The sequence below is a fragment of the Phalacrocorax carbo genome, chromosome 1 (assembly GCF_963921805.1).
Source record: "Phalacrocorax carbo chromosome 1, bPhaCar2.1, whole genome shotgun sequence".
Classification (NCBI taxonomy): domain Eukaryota; kingdom Metazoa; phylum Chordata; class Aves; order Suliformes; family Phalacrocoracidae; genus Phalacrocorax; species Phalacrocorax carbo.
In genome coordinates this window covers 11,050,157-11,071,835 of record NC_087513.1, presented here as the reverse complement: position 1 = coordinate 11,071,835, position 21,679 = coordinate 11,050,157, and the positions used below count along the sequence as shown (strand labels likewise).

The 21,679-nt window shown below is 36.8% G+C and overlaps 1 protein-coding gene and 1 long non-coding RNA gene across 2 annotated transcripts in view; one reads left to right on the top strand and one right to left on the bottom strand.

The window, feature by feature from the left end:
* The window catches only part of PCLO (piccolo presynaptic cytomatrix protein), a 367,600-nt gene that overhangs the window by 20,671 nt on the left and 325,250 nt on the right, over positions 1-21,679 (bottom strand). The window lies entirely within an intron of this gene.
* On the top strand, positions 1,113-20,631 carry LOC135312017 (uncharacterized). The gene is made up of 5 exons (XR_010371632.1): positions 1,113-1,377; positions 2,861-2,924; positions 7,375-7,421; positions 12,717-12,813; positions 19,123-20,631. It is a non-coding gene; the product is annotated as an uncharacterized LOC135312017 (long non-coding RNA).

Below are 21,679 nucleotides of genomic sequence, written 5' to 3'. Positions count from 1 at the left end.
ATATTCGGTATCACAGTATCAGGAGGGGGAAGAAGTTTGCCAAGTAGGTTTTCTATATTATTTACTTTTGTGAATCCAAAGGGAAAATAATCCTTTGAACAGCGTATTTGGTACTTGGGATGTAAACAAGCATCCCCAATGTAAATTCGAATACACAGTGTACTTTAAAAATATTGTAAAAGCAACATATTTTCTAAGACCAACAGCTAAAAATGAAAGCAATGAAACCAAAGTACTTGAATATTGGATTTCTGAAATGTAATTTTTCTGTTAGGAAATCTGCTGACTATTCGGAAAGCAGAGTGACATGGAAACCAAGTTTCTTCATACAATTTCTGCCAAATTTGTAGGTCAGACATAAGCAATACTAGTCATATTGCACGTAAATGTAAACCAAAGAACATGCTGCATTACAGGAACACCTAGGAATTTCCCCATTTGCTTTGGCAGATAGCTGCTTGGGTAGCGATTTTCCATTCCTTTTAGTGTTTTGGACGTATGGTCTGATGAAAGAAAAAAATCAAGTCTCATAGGTAGGTGGATAAAACTAGATGCAGGTCTTTACAGAATTTAGATAATCAGGAAGATAATAGGAAAACAGTTCAAGGATAAAGTCCTGACTTCAGGAGTAGATGTTACCTACACATCTAATACAGCTTTTTCTTTACTAGGCACACTAAAGATTTTAAAACTGGTAACCAAACTGAAAAAAAATGACTTATATTTTCCAACTTAGCAGTGCAAATAATAGAATATTTTGGTACTTTCCCTTTGTCATAAAGCTGTCCTATCACAGGGAAGAATACACAGTGGACAGAAATCGGTGTAAGAACCACATACAATGTGTTTTCATTCCAGTTAGTTCAGAGAGTGGCTCATTGCACATTTACTGCACAGACAATAAGCAATGAGCCTCCACTGTTAGTGCAGTGGAACAAGCTGTTTCATTTCACAGCTTGCCCAAGTAATTTATAGCCCATAAAAAATTACTTAACACATGGTGGCATATGTAACTCTATAAAGCTTTGTTTGAGAAGGAGGTGGAAGATGGCATTTCTATACACAAATATATCCATACACATACTCAAGCTAATGCAATATGTTAGCACTCTTTTGTGCTATAAACCTAGTAGGCACACTATCACGGTAACTGGAGATATTACTGTTTGGTAAGAACCTGCCTATTCATTCCTCACATCATGATTTCCAGATTCCCCCTCATATTTATATTGCAGCTCCGAGGCTCTTCAGTGAAATATGCTTAAAATCTTGCTCATACCTCCCTGGAACTACACACTGGTGAGCATAGGCTTGTGTGCTGCACAGCTTGGGTACCAGAGCAGATGCTTCTGCACTGACTGTTCATGTGGAAGACAGGTAATGCTATTATATTAATAGATTTTGTTTTGCGTACTTACGTTACCTGGTACAGTAGTAGCAGCCCACTGCTGAGATGTTAGTTCTCTGTCATTAAATAAGAATGATTACTGAAATAATTGTTGCTAATAAGACTACTAAGTATAAGAGTATGAGAAATCGCCTATTCGGTGTGATAGTAAGAGCTGTGATAATTCTAACAAAGCTCATTTTATCTAATATATGAAAGAAAGCCAAATCTGTCTTCCAGGACCATGAGAGTGTTTTGTGGCTGGCTGTTGGAAATTTTAGCACAAAAATGAATACTTGTAATTACTATTGGGATTTGACTACCTGCATAATCTGTCCAACAGAGCAATGAGGGATGATCCTTTCAATTAATCAGGATAAACATGGAATAAGCTCAGTCAAAACTGGGAAAATGTGTTAATGCAAATTTTGCTCAGGAGGGATGGACAGAAGTGTTATGCAGAGTATTCCACAGTATTATGTAGAATTCAAAGTTCTGCAGTCCCTGGAGGATTGATGCCTGGAAGCATTGCTTACAGTAATGTGGAGATGGTTCCTAAAGTTGTTACCAGTTTGGAGAAATATCAGTTTACCTTTCAGCTCCTGCCCAGAGCCTTCTGTTAAATGTTGGGTTGGTTTTTTGGTTTGGGTTTGTTGTTTTTTTTTTTCCTTAAAGTTTGTAACCTTCCATTGGAAATCTTTATAGTCTAAAGTACTTACTTTTCATTGAAATACATACTTTATATTTTCCCTCTCATTCAGCACTCACCAGTGCCATTATTCTTCATTTCATGTAATGCTGCTCCCTCAAACTGCTATAATAGTCATATTCTAAAGTTGGTATTTCATTGCACTGTTGAACTGATGTGTGTGGTTAAAGTCCACAGAAATACATTTGAATAAAAAGCATCATACAAAAACCTGGAACAGAAGAAAAAGCACAGGGACAGTACAGCACTTATTTAAATGCTCTCATAGAGCTTTGTGATGAAGACTGAAATGATGAAAAGAAAAAGAGAAAGGGAAAATGTGCTCCTATTTACAGTGCTCATGAACTGGGAAGAAACCTGTTAAATAAATGGAATTATATATCACTTAAAAACCGGTGGTGAAGCTCAAAAAGATAAGTCAATATTCCAAGTGGACTAAATGACTCTATAGAAGAGGTCTCAATATTCTATGGGAGTGAAAATGCCAGAAATGTTTCTGAACCTTCATGGAAAATAGGGGAGATGGTGGAAGTCCTCTTACAAAGAAAGCGAGTGCTGGGACTTATGTATTTCAGAAAAAGAGAGGGGCCTAATGTTTAGTAATGGGAGGATGTGATAGGTTGGTAGCAGAGATGTAAGGGGAAAAAATTTTATAGTGCAAGACTGAAATTTTTCCAGTATGATGGCTTAAAATGTTTATTCATGACCATTAAAAGTGAAAAAAAAAAAGTCAGAGACTGATTCCTGGAAATCTCACATCTCAGGTGCTGAGACCTCTCCCTGGTGCCACACAGGACAGAGGTACTGGAAGCTGAGAGCCTGTCCCAGGTAAGGGGTCTTGATGCTATAATTGGTTGAACTTCACCTAGATTTGACAGCAATTCCACCTGCAATTGGGAAACTTTTCTGATGAAAATTTTCTCCAAACTCTGTGCCCTAGAAAAGGTAAATCAGAAAACACACACATATTTGCATTTAAATATGTCTGTCTGGCTGGCTTAGAAACTCCCCCTAAATTTTCTGAAGTCGCTGAAGCAAAGACCATCTATTTGTAGACATAAATAAAAACCCTTTTGTAACTCATTAAAAATCTTTTCCTGCTCCTGGGCAGTATGTATGCAGTAGGACTTGTATAATTAACTGAACCTTTTCAGTAATAAATACAAAGAAGGTTCTCATAGTGAGCTAATGGTCTGACAGCTCCTGTAGATTTATCTTCTGGCAACTGTCTTTAAACAGAAATGAGGGGTTTTTTTCTGTCTTCTGCCATAGTACAGTGAGACTGCTTTGAGAGTTAATGCCTCACAGACTATGCACTGAGGCCAACACTCATGATTTTAGCAAGCATCCCTGAGATTTAGTACCACTCTTTTGAAGAAGACTGCTGAAGTCTTGCTCGAAATTTATTGCTACAAATTAAAGCTGTGCCTGTGGGCGTTGAAAGGATGGTTTTGCAAGTCCTCACAAACTGAAAGTGCAACATAGAGTCCTTGCATAACGTGATTTAAAACTTGTCTGGTGGTTTTTGAAATGTAAAATACCTAGGAACTGGAAAAATACTATTACTGTTGTATACTCATTATAAATTTGTAATAAAGTATAGCAAATATTGTATTTGTGATCATCATCAATGAATAGGATTTCACTACCTGCAGGAATTACACAAGCTCTTTTTACAGTTTCAATCAATTTAGAACAGAAATGTAATCTTTTTTTTTTTTTTCCAACTAGAACAAAGATAAATTTAAGGAGATGAGAGCATACGTTCTCTTGGATTTGGAACTTACTCAGGAAGCGTCCTATATTATAAGAGAGAAGATTGAATAAAAATCTGATGCACAGTTCAGGTTTACATAAACTGAAGAAAGATGGCTTGTCCCAAACAGTCACCAGAAAAAGAGTCTTGAATGACATAAGGAATATTTAAAAACTCTACAGCACTGCCTTTTCAGAACCCCTAGAGATCTGATATGTCTACTGAAGATCTGCTTGGAAATGGCTCAAAAATTTGAAACTGCACTATCCCTTAGGATAGTGTTCATGAAGAATGACTTGCTGAGCTGGTGCCAGGCCATGGTTAATTACCATGCCAGTTGACACACTCAGCATCACTAGACAAAACCTTGTGAAGAACAGTAAACTATCACATGAGACTCCTGTTTCTAGCATCAGCTTGCAATGTTGTTTGTGAGCAACCTGCTGCGCAACAAATTAAGTTTGTTTAACTTCTTACAGAATACAAGTTCCTTAATTTTTCTGACCTAAGTCAGTAAAAAATGTTAGCAGCTATATAAAATATTAGAAATATGTTCAACTGCTTAATGTGTATGCTGAATGTTAAATGACTGAAGACAGAGAAAAATTCATAGGATCTGAACTAGTTAGTTGTTCTCATTGGTGTTTGACATTATCTAGTGACTTAAACACCTGTTCACTGACATCCCAACAAAAGCAATTAATAACAAAGAACATAAGTATAAAAGTAGAAATATTTAAATATGCAAATATTGAGGTATAGATATAGATTAGCTCAGTAACAGTAACAATCAAATCAGAAAAAAATAATTTCAGATTATGATCTGCCTCTGGAAGGAAATTATATGTTCCTAAAAGTCTACGAGGCAACTTCTTCAGTAGTAATGAATATGATTGGGTCGGAATTAATCTTTGTCAAATTCAAAGTACAATATCTGGATTCATCATGTAAAATTGACTTTCACTGGCTTCCCTGAGAGCAGTATCAAGCTGCCCATCTGATTTGGAAAATACTACATATTCTTACTCAAAGACTCTACTGCTCTGCACATTTTCATGAGCTTATTGAGTATGGTGGTGGTAGCGCTAATTATTTCTGTAAAGTGATTATCATTGTGAAGACAGCTGTGCAGCTGAAGAACCTGAAGACCATGTTCTGTCTAAGTCATTTCAGGACAGTTTTACCCCCTTATGACCACATGTATAAGTAGTGTCCCCTCATATGTGGTTTCACAAGCAAAACTTTGGGGATCCACTGCTGAACTGCAAGCCTGTGAGTACTGTTATATTCATCTTCCTTTCAGTGCTGAATCCACAAGTTGCCTGTAGTGGTAGCTCTTCCAAAGGTGGAGATGCTTTATTTACCATTCACATATATACATTTTACTATCTTCAGATCTGAAATTTGAGGATCTGTATGAAGCATAACTCAGGTAAACATTGTTTTTAACTCCTTTCATAATTTTCTTTCCTCCTTCCTGGTATAGTTTGGCTACAGGAAAGAATGCAGCCATTTTAATATGTTACTTGGAACCAAGGACATCACAATGATGTGGGAGACTGCAAACTTGATCCTGAAATGGCTTGCAAGACATTTAATTATCCTGTGCATGGCACTCAACTTCAAAATCTGAAATAGAATTTATACTATATAGTTCAGTTGAACAACAGATACAGCCATCTACATTAAATAGAATTAAGCCCAAAGAGCCCATCATGCTGTCAGTTAATAGTCAAGATTTCCCTCAAAATAATCAAAATTTCTGTCTCAGGCCCTTTGTGATACATACTCTCAACTGCTTGCACAAACTGTAAAATTTTGGTTTGCTTCCCTTAGTAATAGTAATGCCAGTGGCAGTTCGCAAAAGACAAAATTTAAAAAGGGTAGTATCATTATTTTTAAATTTACAAAGAACTGAGGCTTAAAGAGCATAAAAAACTGTCTAACTTTACCCAATCCAGCCACAAAAATCATCATGTGATCCTGTCTTCTTGTTCAGTTTTGAGTCATGTGGGTTAGGCTACAGTATTCTGTGTGCACCTATGGTTTTGAGTGGTCTGTATTGTATGTTTACCTTCACTATTTGCACAAAACTATAAGTAATTATAAGCAGGTCTTCTACTCAGAAGGGTCAGGCAACCATAGCTACAGGCAATAATTGCAACTAAACATATATTGTAATCTTCGTTACTTTTCTGACCTATCTCAGAGAAGCACAAAGAGACAACATAATAAGATTTCAAGCTCAATGCTGAATTTCCTTCCTTTCTCCATGTGACATACAAGCTGCAGCAAAGGAGCACTTTTTTTTATCAAGACTGCTTCAAGGCACATAAGACAAGTCGGCTACCCTGCTGAGCAGTGTACTTTCTGAAAGCTGTTTGTTATGCTTTGAAAACAGGCACTGGTATTGGTAGAATTAACTCCTCTACTGTCAAAGAAAAAACTGGGGCCATTGGGAACTACACACACTGTTGCTGAATCTTCCTCAATACTTTACCCATAAAACCATCATCCTACTGCTCAGACAAAGGAAAGGCAAAGGAAATCTGGTTTTCTTACTTCTGTTACTCAGCAAAGATAATTTTTTAAAATACCCCCTTATATAAAAAACCTGTGATGAGATGTGCCAAGTCTTACTGGCATATGTAGGGTAGGGAAAGAAAAGAATACATTAGCTGTATGCAGTTGCAGCAGGGAACTTCAAGCAATAGAAGGTAATTACCTGGGAGAAATTTGGCCAACACAATGGTTATGAAAGATACTATGGAGTGTTTAATAAACAGTTGCAGCAGATTGCTGCTTTAAACTCTTCCTGGTGAGATGTCTCCTTAAAGAAAATAATACCATCCCTAGCACTGGTCTAGCTGCAAAGAACATCTTTACCTATAACTAATCACTGATTCTTACTCATCTTAAAATGACATAAACGGGCACTGGCACTGAAAGAGCTCTCTTCACACTCCTGCTTATTTCTTCCCACACAGTTTCCCTGACGTTATCTCCTTTAGCCATATATGTTTGTACAGCTGCCTAGTGAAGTAGTTGGCAGAAATAATCGAACAACTGCCGGCTCCACACCCCACACACTCCCAATGTATTGGTTTTGGGTTAGTCACTCAACTCAGTTCAGCACATGCTTTATGCCACTGTGAAGGATGAAATGAGTTTGGGCAAAGGAAAAAATGGCATTTTTCAGCAACAATGCTGTTTTACAACAAAGTGTGCTTTATGAAGCAATTGTTGACTGATAAGATAATTCAGAGGAAAGGACTGCGGAAGGTCTCCAGTCCAACCCCACATTCACAATAAAGTTAACTTCCAGATTAGATCAGACTGGACAGAGCTTGTTTGCTGAGTTTTGAAAATCTCCAGGAGGGCCTCTGTAGCCTTTCTGGGCAACCCTACTCTGTTTAACTAAAATCATGGTGATTTTTTTTTTGTTTGCTTTCCTCACATGTGGTTGGAATTTCCCTTACTTCAGCTTGTGAATTTTTTTTTTTTTTCCTTTCTTTGCTGCAGAACTATGAGAAGACTCTGGCTCCATCTTCTCTATACTATCCTATAAGGTAATTAGCTACCCATAAAGTGACTCTTTTCCTAAGATTTAAAGAAATCCTCAGCCTTTCCTGAATGACACTTGCACTGGCCCTTAACCATCATACTGGCACTCTGTCGGGGTCTTCTCAATATCTCCAGAGGCTCCAAACCAGACATATTGTTCTGGATGGGGCCTCACAACCACCCAGTGGAAGGGAATAATCCCCCTTCCTGTGACCTGCTCCCTACACAGTTACTCTTGCAGCCCAGTTTGCAGCAACAATGATCACAAAGCCATTTTCCAAATTAATATTGTTTAAAGAAAAGTTGTTAGTGTCATTGTACTGGTGACTTTCTCAGAGAAAATCCAATTTGAAGAGTTCTTCAAACAAGTTCTGTTGAGCAGAACTGAGTGGACACCATACATTTTGAGATAAGGGCATGTAAAAATCGATTGCTTTGTAAGCAAAGGACATTGTCTCCAATGCCAACATTTTCAGTATTTTTAAAATTGCTTTGGGCATCCATCTGATGTTCTTAGTTTTACTCATCTGCTTTGTGGTCCCGACATTATTCCCCAACTGTTTGAAAACAAATCGTGGCTCAAAAATCTCTTTTCATAGACCATCCATTTTACTATCAACAATAAAGAAAAGCTGCCTCAGGAAATGAGCTTTAAATATAGCAATGATGCTATCAACAAGTTAGCACTCCTGTATTAAAGCAAGTCCAGTTGTTTATTTGAGAGAGTTTTGCTGCAGGAGATAGAAAGTAGTGCTGTAGCATGAATGTAAGCCCAGCTCTGTATTGCTTAGTTTTGCTGCAGGGAGCTGGAGACATCAGATGCATACATCTTTCTGATTGGTCATGTCTGGTTGGGTTTGCTCTTTGCATAAATGGAAGGTTGGTTGTGATACCCAAAGGCTTCTAATACTGGGAACGTGTATTCATGATGTGAGCTGGACTAAGCTGAATACAAAAAGTTTATATAAAGACAGCTTGGCAGTTCTGAGAAGTAAGCAGGTTTGCTTCTGTCATTTTGGCCCAACTGTTACACTGAAATCAAAGAGGAAATATAACAGCCTTGATCAATTTTGTCAGTTATGTACAAGAGGTGTGATTGTGGCACAGGCTGTGAGCCCATGTGTAACAGTCCACAGGGAGATTCTCAAAGTTCAAGGATACTTCAATTCCTTGTTGTCATTCCCTAGAAACATCTAAACAAAGAAATTTAGTCTTTTCCTCACTCTTGTTTTGTCAGACACATACCCTGTTTCCTTGTGGGCTGCTCACTCCCTGGGTTTTTAAGGTCTGTGCTTCCAAACAGGCCCGTGGTGTGGATTATGAGAATTATTTTATACCCTCTGACTAGTTCCCACATCCTTTGTTCCTTCTTCTTCCCAGTTTCATCTTTGTTCCTCTAACAGCTCCCAGAGTTCTTTATTTTCCACCTTCCTAGCTGGTGAAGACAACCCCACTGGGATCCTTGTCTTCCTTCCGTTAACAAATGGTTAACTAAATGTCTAAATACTGATGAGTTTTGAACACAGAATAAATCACTGAAGTATGAGACAGCAAAGGTCTCTGAGCTGTTGAGGATATTTCCATGCCTGTCTTAAAGCCTAATTCTAAAATTATACGAGACTGTTGTTTAAATCTGAGACAGACTTTACTATCTGGTTATATATCCCATTACCCAGTTGTGACAAATGTTAGGGATCTTGTGTAAAAAAGGACGATGTTACTAATTATAAGTGTTGTGCTTTAATTGGATTCACTTGTGTTTCCTGTTGCTTTTTTTTTGTTGCCTGATATTATAACTGAGATTATGACTGTGCTGTTTTTGTGGTGAACTAAAGTGAAATAAACAGGGCTAGAGCCGTTATCTCCTCAGAGGTGCAGAATTCAGAGAAAAGTATATAAGGTCTCTTTAGGCAACTCAAGACTTCCTGCCAGGCTTGCCCCAGGTCAACAAGGGAGACTGCTATCTGCTAGTGTGCTTTGAGGGTGAAATTATTTCAGCAAATACAAGGCACCAACTCTTCTGAGAGACATAAACCATTAAGAGGCAATCGGTAACTCTAGGTACAGTGAATCGTGAGTGTTCCTAGTTCTCTTCTTTCTAATGAGCTTTGTGTCAATAACTAAATCTGTAGAAGAATTCTGCAGGCTATCTATACTGTCTCTACAGTGTTGGGATTTCTTATTTTAACTCTTCCCAGTGAGATTTGAAAGGTGGAGAAAAGAGATGATTAGTGTGGGGCTATCCTCAAGTAGAACCAAGAGAAACTTCTTTTATTGCTAAATTGATCACTAATTCTGGCAGAATTCCTGTTGCCTTGTGGAAAGAAATATCAAGTTAACAACACTGAATTTGGAGAACTGAACGTATTATGTTATTTAAATGCAATGAAAACAGAATTAATATTTGTAATCTAAAGATGCACAAAATTGGTCATTAATTTAGATTTGTGACCTGCTTCAGTTTTCATCTCTAATGAAATAAACCTGTTGTCTGTTTTATGTCTGTGATTTCAAGGTGGTTATGTTGTATCTAAGTAAACTGCTAACCCAAAATTTCTTCCCTATTCCATTTTTCATGTCCTAATTAGAGCCTTTTCTAACAACAGAAAAAAACCCAAATTGACACCGTCTTATGCTTCTTGTTAGTTTAAGATAATTATAGAACTTAACACTCCAAATGGTAATTATACTTGCTGTTGAGCACAGCAGCCGTTTCAGAACTGCAAACCAAATTAAATTAGCATTTTTGTCAAATAAACTGAAATGTGCTTAAAATTTACTTCTTGATGCATATACAAGAACATTTTACAGTGATTGTCACCTAACATCTGTTGGAGATAGACCCTGCTGCTAGGACTCGTCTGCCTGAACATTGATGTCTATAAGTAAGCTAGATGTCAAGGCTCCTTTTGGAGCAAAAGGAGAGCAATTGCTCTTCTAGAATGTGGTTTGTCTTATTTGCAGATAGATCTCTAAAATAGGTCAGATGAATTGTACCTTCAAAATGGTTATTTCTTTCCACTGGTTGCAAAGTTTTACTGAAGCAGCTGATCCTCCCATAACTCCCAGGATAAAATTACTCATTGCATTATCTCTTTTAGAGGTCCCAGCTGTAGAAGGATTTTGGGTTACTTTTTTTTTTCTATATATAGTAGGCAAAACTTGAGGTTTTTAATTAGACAATTAACATAGAAATAGAATGAGTATGAGACTGAAATAAAACCTTTACTATTAGGAAAAATTCCTAGACTACTTAAGCAGGTCCTGTTTGCAAAACCTAAAGGATCAGACCAGAACTGTCCTTATCCTCCATTTAAGAATCCAAAGAAATTGCCAATGAAATCACTAATCATTAAATTATTGTAAATGTATTTAAATAAAAAAGACCAATAGGCCAGTAGAACATGTGAAAGTCAGTTGTAAAACTGAACAAGATTAATAGGACTCATTGCCTTTCTGTGTAAGAGCCAGCATGAAACACAGGTCATGTCTTTTTTCTATCCATTGCAGTCACAAACAAGGATGTTCATTTTCTAGATTATAAAACCTCACGAAACAGAAGTAATATTTGGAATAATGGAGAATCCCATAGACACAGATGGAGCATTTAATTCAGAACCGAGGGGTTTTTATCCAAACATGTATGGAGAACTATTATTAGGTCATACTGTATATATAAGTATACACATATATGCGTGTGATTGAATAATTTCTATATGTGCACATATATCAATATAGATATGCATGCATATGTATGCATACATGTATATGCATATATGTGCATTTGTACAAATGTATGCATATATATCATTGAAGTCGACCTAATCCTAGGAATCTATGTCTGTTAAACCTACCTTGACTTAGCACAAAGTGTTAGCTTGCTGAACTAATCAACAATCTTTGGGCTCAAATTTAAGTTTATGAAGTTATAGCTACCTAAATTAACTTCAGGTTGCTGACTTCACTTTTGCTCCTAACATGTAGAATTATATGAAATTTCCGTTCAAATTTTTCATAAATCTTACCTCCCATTTCACAATCTAACCCTAATTTAAAACAAACAAAAAAACAAACCAAACAAAACAACATTGCTGTCAGTACAGACACTGAGTAGGGGAGCAAAAAAAATTACATGTTTTGGATATGTCTCTGAGGACAAGACTGGTGATTTGCATTCCAACAAGATTGTGCCACAAGGGATTCCTTACATTTTTATAAGCAACTTTCTGAAATAAAGTACCACTTATTTAAAGTAAATACAGTACAGTGAAAGCCTAGGGAGTTAAAGATCACAGGTAGAGTAGGACAAAAGTGTTGCTACACTAAATAATAGAGTAAAAGCTGCAGAGTCTGAGCTCAGGGTTGCTCAGAGGACAGACTTCCCACCTTCAGGGATCGTTTGCAGCACTGTAGTTGCTCAGTCAGCCAAATGCTTTGATCCTAATTTTTCTACACTCTCCGATAGTGCTCCTGTGTTTTTCAAAGTACTTGAAAGTTTCTCATTGTGTGGTCCCTCTTCTCCCATGCCAACCTTAGGCTGATGAAATTTCAATTACTTTCATGGAGTACGTCCTGATTTAAACCGTTACACAGTATTAATTTAGCCCGCTACATCTATTTGACTGTGTATGTAACCTATGTATGTGATGACAATGTATACACCTTCTATAATTTATAGTATAGTGAAGCAACATTTCCTATACAATGCAATGAAGTCTATTCATCTGAGTAATTTATTTCACAATTTATTGCAGAACTCAAAGAGCACTGTGGGGAATATTGGCTCCCAATGGCAAAACTCCCATTAACTCACTGGAGGCAGCCTGTCCTGTCATGAACATCACTCGAATTCCAAAAGCTTTATGAAAGTATGAGTTTAAAAACAATTTATAAATGAATATACACATATATTGAGAACTTAAGTTACTTAATTCAGTTCATACAATGAATGAAAAAACATTGTAAAAAAAACCCAATCCTGATTGTCTGCAACATAACTCTACAATATCTCTTTCATTAAGAGTTTTAAATATATGTTTTGAGATGAATAAATAAAATCCACTAGACATCACCTCCTTATAGATCAGTTCAGTTCTCATAAAACGAGCACCCTAGGATGAGAAAAAGTTATACGAAAAAGATTAAATGGGAACATTGTGGGACTTTCTTGTGTGCCGTTATTTATTTCCTCCTCAAAAGGACCTGAAAGACTCTGTTAGACACTTTCCTTCAATGTAGTGTGGTAGCAAGAGTTGAGATGTTCATCACTGTTCACCTCTTTCTTGTTTGATTTCTTGTAGAATATGGCAGCTGGCAAATTTTTTACTTTATTTCATGTCGCTCAGGCACAAAGGGATTATCTCACCATCTAATCACAGGATGAAAGTATAAAATGAGGTATGTATATTTTAATTTTTTAAATTTTAAATTTTTTTATATAGAGAAATTTTAAAGAGCAATAGAAAACTGGGTTTTCAAAGTATATAAGCTTATACTTAGCTGTTTGCTTAATTATCTGTTATTTTGTCTACACAGCACCAAACTGATGCAAAAGGAACAAATCAGTAGATCAAAGCAATTGGTTCTGAGGCACCTGCATCTATATTGTATAAAGTTGAGAGCTTTTTCTTGAAACTGGAACTACTCTGGTCTGTGATACAAATGTACATTTTCTGCATGTGGTCCAGTTCTGTCCAAAAGACCCATCACTGAGCATGACATATTTAGGGACAGGACCACATTTAATGCTCACCTGGAACAGAGTTTCCAGTTTAGTTTCCCTCAAAAGGAGCCAGATTTGGGTGTATCAAAAAAAACAAAAACAAAAAACCAGGTACATCAACACAACGTCAAGAAAGGTAAAACTGAAGAATTTATGTTGCTGTCCTGAATCACAACAGTAAGGTAGATGCAGCCTGCATGAACATAATGATATCAGGGAGACTATTTTCACAAGTAATGTAAAGCAAGGAAGCACTTGCATTTAGGTTGTAGGTCTCAGTCACTGCTGCAGGGGAGGAGAACACAAGTATATGGTACCTCTATGAAAATTTCCGGGCGGGGATAGCAAAGGTGGGGGCCAATTGCACTTAAGTGATGCATGTCTCAGCTGTATGTTATTGTAAGGAGTTGAATGTAATTTCAAATATTCATCTGAGATTGTACAGATAATAGTGAAGGAGGACAGATGGAAGAACAGAATGCACAGTGTGCATTTTATGCATTTTTCCAGATAGAAGCATAGTCTTTGGGTACTAACTACATTACATCACTTTGTTAAGACAGAATCCCTGAAGTTCCTGTACTAACTATCAAAGGTAACTTGGTACCATCAGAAAAGATAATTACACAAATCTCCCCAACCACTATTCTCAAAGCATTTCTGGCAGCTGAGAATGTATTGGAACCCTCATTTTGTCATGGGAAACTACATTATAAAGATCAGGTTATTCACTGAAATGGTTCATTAAGAAACTAAGGAAGAAAGATGTAAATTTTAGGTATTGCTTCCTGTTTTTGTTAAATTTTAAATTAAAAAAAGAGTAAAATTTCATTAAAACTTGTAATCTTTTGAGGAAAGCTGTTCTGAGAAATTTGTTGACATTGACTTTTATTATGAAAAAATCCGCTATTGTGTAATTGGGATTATTCAGGTAAAAGTAATCATGTAGATAAATTAAATAAAAAGAGGTGCATTTTGTGAATTTATAATCATTACAGGCAAAGTAGCCCTAAGAAAGTTTTCTTCTCATGATTACAGCAGAAATCAGAATAATTATTTCTTTTAGTCATTGCTGTAAATATATGTCTATATATTCAGTTGATCCCAGAGAGGGGCAGGGAAGAAGAACGTGTTTGTGTTTTGTGTGTGCGCATCTCCTTTCTCCCACAATTTGCATCACTTCCTATTATATCAATTTTTCAAGCTGTCTTCTATTTAGAATCTTTAGCCAGTGGCAGAAAATTTTACTTGTAACAAATTACTCAGCTCTGTTGAACAGGAAAACTGCAATATTTAATTTTGGAATTTGATTCAGAACAAGGAACCCAAGGGCAGTAAATGCTGCCAATAAAGAGGGGACTGATTTGTCATATTATACTTGGATTCATCTGTGATTTCATTGCAGTCTTTCCCTTACAATGTGACAAGGCATACACCCAAAATGATGAGACATGTATGGGGGGGATGTGGCCTCTTTACCTTTCCTCCTTCTGGATAAGTCTGTACCTGCATACAGCCAGTTAGACTCAACAAGCCAATTTCAAAAGGCTGGGGAAAAAAGCACAGTGTACAATGACATACTAGTTACTGGGCTTTGCCCAGAGAATGACCAAAGTTATGTTAGGAAGACTGGCTTTCTCACTCGTATTGGTGCTTTTCTGTTTTCTGATGGAAAGCAATATGCTTTCATATTCTTTCCACTACTGAAGATAACTGGAAAAATCTATTTCTCATGTTGTAGGATTCTTGCAGTTATCCCCAATAAAAACAGAACACTAATCCTTATTTTATGTAATTTCATAAACACATGCTTAAGTCATTTTCTGAAGGCAAGCTGAGACTTTTCAATGTCTCATTCTCTTTGTATAATTTTGTAAATCTAGAGTAGCCCCTTTAGCCAATGGAACAACACCTAGGTAAGGTGTTAATAGGCGAAGAGCACTTCCTAGGCTCTGCTTCCCAAACTCTCACTTTTGATGTGAAAGCTCTTTTTGTGCACAAAATATTCATCAACAGGAAAAAAAAAATTTCTCTTTGAAGAACAAAATTTTCTTTCATTTTCTTTTTCACACTGCTCAGATTCCTTTCTTTGGAAATGCCAGCTTTCATGTACAAATTTGTCATGGACTTAAAAACCTATTGTTACACTGTATAGTTTCTGAATTATAATAAGCTGTAGTATAACTTTACAGGAACTTAGGTAATTTTGCTTTGTGGGCATGTTTGAAAAGAAAGCACTGAGTATGACGGAAGATACTAAGTGTCGATATTGTGTAGGCTTAATTCTTTCAAACATGGAAAAGTGTGAAAAATGTGACTGTATAAAGTCAGAGACTTTGCATACTGCTATAAAACATAAACAAAACACCAAATAGCCTTAGAACCAACACGTATACAAAGAGTTAAGGTGTCTATGTTTGTCAGTCTCTCAAATGTCCAGAGGCAAGAAGGAAAACCTCCCTTCACTCTCCTTTACTTGCCAAGTAAGAAGGAACTCTTAAGATAATCAGACTAGTCAGAAGGGTGTAGTTTATAAACAAGTCAAATAATTGCATTCAGATCAGTAAGAATCCAATTCCTTCCAGGATATAACAGAGTATTCCATAAATGTGAATATGTTTATAAAAGCTAAATGCTCAGCCAGGCACAGCCAAAGTGATCAGGAGGCTGGTGAATAAATGCTGTAGATATGAGATGGGCAGCAGGAAGAAACAGGAGAACCCATAGCATGCTCAGCAGGCATTGATGCAAGTTACATACGGGGCTTTTTCTAGTAAATCACACAAATTGACTAATTATTGTAGGCAGTATGTTACTAGACTTCTGGAAAATATGTGAACTTCTAGGCACTATAGCAGTGTGAGACATGAAGGCAGATGTATGCATCAGATGTTTGACCCAGCTGATCTCCAGAATCTTTGTGCATTTTTCCAAGGCTTGGAAATTCAGTCATGTTATGTTATTATCATATCACAATCAGTCAGTGTGAGGCCAATCTGGCAGACAAAAAATCCAAAGAAAGTTTAAAAAATGAAGTATGGATGGTATCAATACACGTGCAGATCCGGGGACCATTCACTCTCATCTGATATCAGCCATCTAAACTTTAGATATGCGAGCTAAAATAAACTTGGCAAATTTTCATTATAATCTTTTGGTTCTTAACAGATAGTGGAAACGGACTTGCACTCCAGGTAGCTGACTGTGAAGGGAGCTTTGAATCCTGTCTTGGCTGTAAGAGCAAATCAGGTTTATGCCTATATACATGTGGATCTGGGGTCATTTAATATGTGCTAGTGAAACTGAAGTATCTGGTCAGGAACGGAGGATGTGACGAAGAACCTGTGGGATACACATGACTTTCTGAAGCAGCAGTTGGAATGAGGCAGAAGAATATTTTAGGGTATTTAAAGCAGCACGATACAGCTATGTTTCAGCCCCTGAATCCCTTTGGAGGTAAAGAGATATAAACTGCATCCTCCTCTACACACACAGTACATCACTTTCTGCCACTAGATTTGACTAGTCTTCTGTCCAGTTGATTCTCTCTCAGTCATGCTTAGTAGTATCAGAATAAATAATACACAAAAGGAAAAGGCAGCATATAATACCCTAATTTCAATACTAATTACAAATGCCTACACAGGACAAACTGTTAGGAATTCTTTAAAAGAAATACATACACTGAAGCTTTTCCTTAACAGTCAAATAATTATTCACATACTGTTGCAGTGGATAACACATGTCATTAAAGCTGCAAGGCTGTAAGACTAGTATCATAGGATGAAATAATGAACATGGAGCATTATGAAAACCATATTAATCTGAAAATAAAACGGGGACAAAGCAGAAGCTTCTAATTATAGATATGAAAGCAGACTCTCTACCATGACAATCACAAGCATCTAGGCAATTCCATCACATGAAAGATTTATATTCATTCTATTGCTCTGATTTTCAAAAATTTCTGTCCTGAAACACAGCCTATAGTCCAATAATTCTGAGCAGTCTCACATCCTGACAGCTAGTCAGCTGAAGTTTAATTTTAGCCTGCCACGTGATCCCACCTGGAAATGCTCTGGATCCATCTGCATTTAAACAGTATTCCAAGTAACTGTTTGAACATCAATTTAAAAAAAGGGTTCATACTACAAGAACATGTGAAGGGAGACAAAAACCCCCTTTCTGAATCCCCAGCATAATAATTTAATTTCTAAGCAAGTTATAAATTATCTAACAAAAGAAATAGAGAGTAGTCTTCTAAACCAAACACAACACCAGCTCCTTTCATATGAGTTACAAACATTAAGGAGTTACAAAGGACCGTCAAGTATAGAAGAATAGAAGTGTATTTATTTCCAATAAATACAACAAAAGTGGAGCTTTAATATAGAACTGTTCAGTAGGAGCAGCTCAGCTATCAATTTTAGGCAAGCTCAGAAAAGTCTGTTTATAGGGAGTGCTTGATAAAATGTGCTGTTTGTGAGGGGAAGAGCTTGGATTTTGGATTCTTATGTCTCTCCTTGAGTACTAATTTCAGCAAGCAAGATTAGGCTAAATGTTAGGAAAAACATTTTAGTATCAAGTATAACTAAGCACTAGAACAGACTAATGAAGCTATAAAGTCTCTTTCACAACTAAGAATTTTTTGGTCCAAGTTACAAAAAGCCTTTTAGAAACAATATTGTGTTTTGAAGCAATGGGATGACCTCCTGAGGTCCCCTCAACCCCATTCCTACTACATAATAGCTCATACATACTTGAGCACTAAACATTATTGACCTTAAAAGAGATCTATTTTACTGGAGTATGCACAACATTCCAGGTCCTAACCACACTCCTAAATGGAGAAGATCACCCAAGTTATCCAGGAAGATGACATTTAAAGGCGCTACTCAGTATCTCCTAGTTTAATTTTCATCACAGAGGGGAATGTTATTTAGGATTTAGCAATTCACCTTCTATCACATTAATGCTTCAAGTGACTTTTGCTGATTCTGAATGAGCACTGATCATGAAAAGTGACTGGTTTAAATTACTCACTAGGTGAAGTAGCTCTTCTTCAGACTTACACCAGGCAAGGTTCAGGTCCAGCAGTTATACATTCCATCATCTTCACCTTTAATGCATTTTTCATGGGGCGAGTCCCCTTGTTTGCTTTCCAGTGTTGAAGGTCTTCATTATTAACTGGTAAATGTGCCAGTTGGTATTAAATCTGATTTCCTTCATAACCATATCTTTCTAAAGACATAGATTACAGAATTCTACCAGAACTCCTTTTCTATTCCCTCAGAAATGAAACCATGTAGAGTTGTCAGATTTTTGATTGAATTACTAGCACTCCACTTCCCAACCCAAACACTCTGATGTCTTTACATCTCCAAGGAGTCGCAAGAAGAAACCTCCAGGAAGTCCCAAGCAGCTTTATGTTAGCAGAAATGTGTTTAAGAGCTAGGCCAATAAAAGTGCTTAAGAACATTAGGCAAGAAAATTATCTTTCCAGGTGATTACTGAAGCATCATATCAAAGGGTGATATTTTGGTTTCAAGATGAAATACCTGTGCTTTCAAGTTTTTCTGGTTTTTCTTATTTGTCTTCTTAATATTTATTAATTTTCTTCAGATCTCATGGGAAAAGCAGACCTTTTTAATCAAAGCTAAAAAAAATAAATCAAGTTTTTTAGAATCTTCTTGCCACATGAATTAATGGCTAATAGCTATTCAGTCCGAGTTCATACCAGAGGGGCACAAGCTGTTAGCTAGCCAGTAGTTAATCACAGCCAGGCTCCCTAGATTATTTGCTTCTCTTTAATGACACTTTATAATAACAATTCAGGAACATGATGATTTATAACTATGTAAAGCAATGCTGTTTGTGACAGACTATAGAAGAATACAGAAGATTATCTTGCCCTTTTTCCATTTATGTTTCTATCTCTGTCTGCAGTCCTTATTCTTATTTAAATTCTTTCTGCTTCTTTTTAGGAAAATCAACAGTATTATACCAGCAAATACCTCAAGAAGGCAGAGATAATTACTCCAATTATTACTGGAGAGCCAGGTGGGCAAATTAGAGGACTGGGCCAATCAGGGATAGATAAAGGAAACGTTTCCCAGAGTTTAGAGAAGCAGCTGATAATCCTTATGTTTACAATGCTACTGTTTTATCTTGAATCACTTCTTCAAATTAGTAGTATGGCTATTCCTAGCTCAGGTAAGCATGTATAAAATATAATAAATAGCTTTAAATAAACAAAGCAGGAAGAGGATAAAGACTGGTGTCAGTGCATGAGCCTGATTCATTGCTTAAGGATCGCTTGTGATAGAAAGAATATCTGATCTTTTCAATTTTTAAAATTAAAATTTGTATTCCCAGAAATAAAGGAGGTGCAGCATGAGGGGATCAACATGTGACAGGTTAGCTGCAAGTACTTTCATTACTTATTTTCTATTCCCTTGTGTCTCCTTTTTTCCTCTGTACTGAAGCAGCTAATCATGTGAGAAATCACCCTTGCTGGTATTTACTGCTTTAAATTTTGTTGGCATTGATTAATCATATGCTGTCAAGAATATTAGATGGTAGGTCTTTGGTAGAGCCTGATGGAAGAAAGCAAGGTTGTGATTTAATATTAAAACCAGTTTAAACAATGCTAGGTTGAATTTCAGCCTTTTTTATTTATAGAGTTAGTAGAGAAGTCTGGCAATATATTATTCTTTCATTTAGATCTCTTCCTGGGCAAGGATCACGTTTTATTCAGTAATACTTTATTTTACAAACTGACCTCATCTACATGTAAATCAGAATGGCAGTAAGACTATAAAAGCAGATATTACAATTGCTAAAAATGTGTTTTAAAAAAGGGATCACCAGCCTTATATTACTCTTTAGGAAAGATACGGAGATTGTGCAGCAGTTTCTTTTGCTATGTGCTACTGGACAGGAACTCAAACCCAAAAAATGCAGTTCAACCACTGTTCAGGTCAGTGTTGGTAACATTTCAGATTGGCTTGACTTCTCTTTAAATCTATGGATTGCTATCCATTATAATCAAGCCAACAGTCTCATACTTAGTGAGTATAAGATTCTATTGATTCAAGAAAAATATTTGAAAGTCCAGACTGTTTTTTTCAGGTTCTTTTATGTTTTAGTATATGTTAGGATTAAAGGCTCAATACTCCTGAGATATTTGAGTTATTGGGAAGGCAGAAAACAGCAAAGATAGTATTTCACACATGTGCAAGAACAAAATAGATGGAACTCCCTGTGGTTTTGAGATACCAGTCTAAAAAGGCCTTGAAAAAAAATTGGATCAAGCCTTGGTGCAGAAATATGGAACTGTTCCAAAAATAACATAAATTCTCTGCTGTTGTGAAAGCAACTGTTTCTGACTTGGTCCTTTATTGCTGCCCTATACACTGCTAGTGTGTAATGAGTCAGGGATCATGTTGTAGGAGATAGGAATTTTCTCTCCAGAAGATAAAGTTCGGTTTAACTAAAATTTTTTTGAAAAATAAGTATGTGTTAGTGTATGATTTGTAGGTTAATTGGAGACTACTCTTGCTAGTAACCTTGATCATTTGTCTATTCATTCACTTCCTAACAAAAACACAGAAGTGAGCAGTTGTATGATATATAATGATTTCTGATTTTCCTTGGAAATAACAGTTTTTAGACTCTTCCTAGCCAGTACTATACACGTGACAGTCTGACGTTGCTTCAGTAGTTGAAGCTCAATGCAGAGGTAAGAAACTGCAATGGAAGTGGAATTTTCCTGGCAGAGTCACTGGCTGTATCTGTTCAAGACAAAACACCGGGTGAAACGAGTGAGACATGAGTGCCTGAAGCTCCTAGTCAAAGGTACAGAAGAAACCAATGTCAAAGGATAAAAGTGTTCCTACTTCTTTAACTGCAAAATACCCTTGCCTGAATGGGCAACTGTTCCCAGAATACCACTCACACAGTACAGGAGTATCTGCAGTTTGTGTGTTGAACCCTTCAATAATGATTGTCATCTCTTTCATATCATAGAATCATAGAATGATTTGGGTTGAAAAGGACCTTTAAAGACCATGTAGTCCAAGCCCTACGCCATGGGCAGGGACATCTTTTACTAGATCACACTGCTCAGATCACCATCCAACTTGACCTTGAACTCTTCCAGGGATAAGGCATCTGCAACTTAGTGAAACCTGTTCCAGTATCCCACCACCCCTCATTGTAAAACATTTCTTCCTTATGTCCAATCTAAATCTACCCTCTTCCAGTTTAAAACTGTTGCCCCTTGTCCTGTCAGTACAGGTCCTGGTAAAAAGACTCTGTCTTCCTTATAAACCCACTTTATATGTTAGAAGGTTTCAATAAGGTCTCCCCGGAGCCTTCGCTTCGGGTTGAACAATCCCAACTCTCTCAGCCTTTCTTCATAGAAGAGGTGCTCCAGCCCTCTGGTCATTTTCAGACAGGTCTAGCAGGTCCATGTCTTTCTTGTACTGGGGACCCCTGAACTGCACGCAGCGCTCCAGGTGGGGTCTCAGGAGGGTGGAG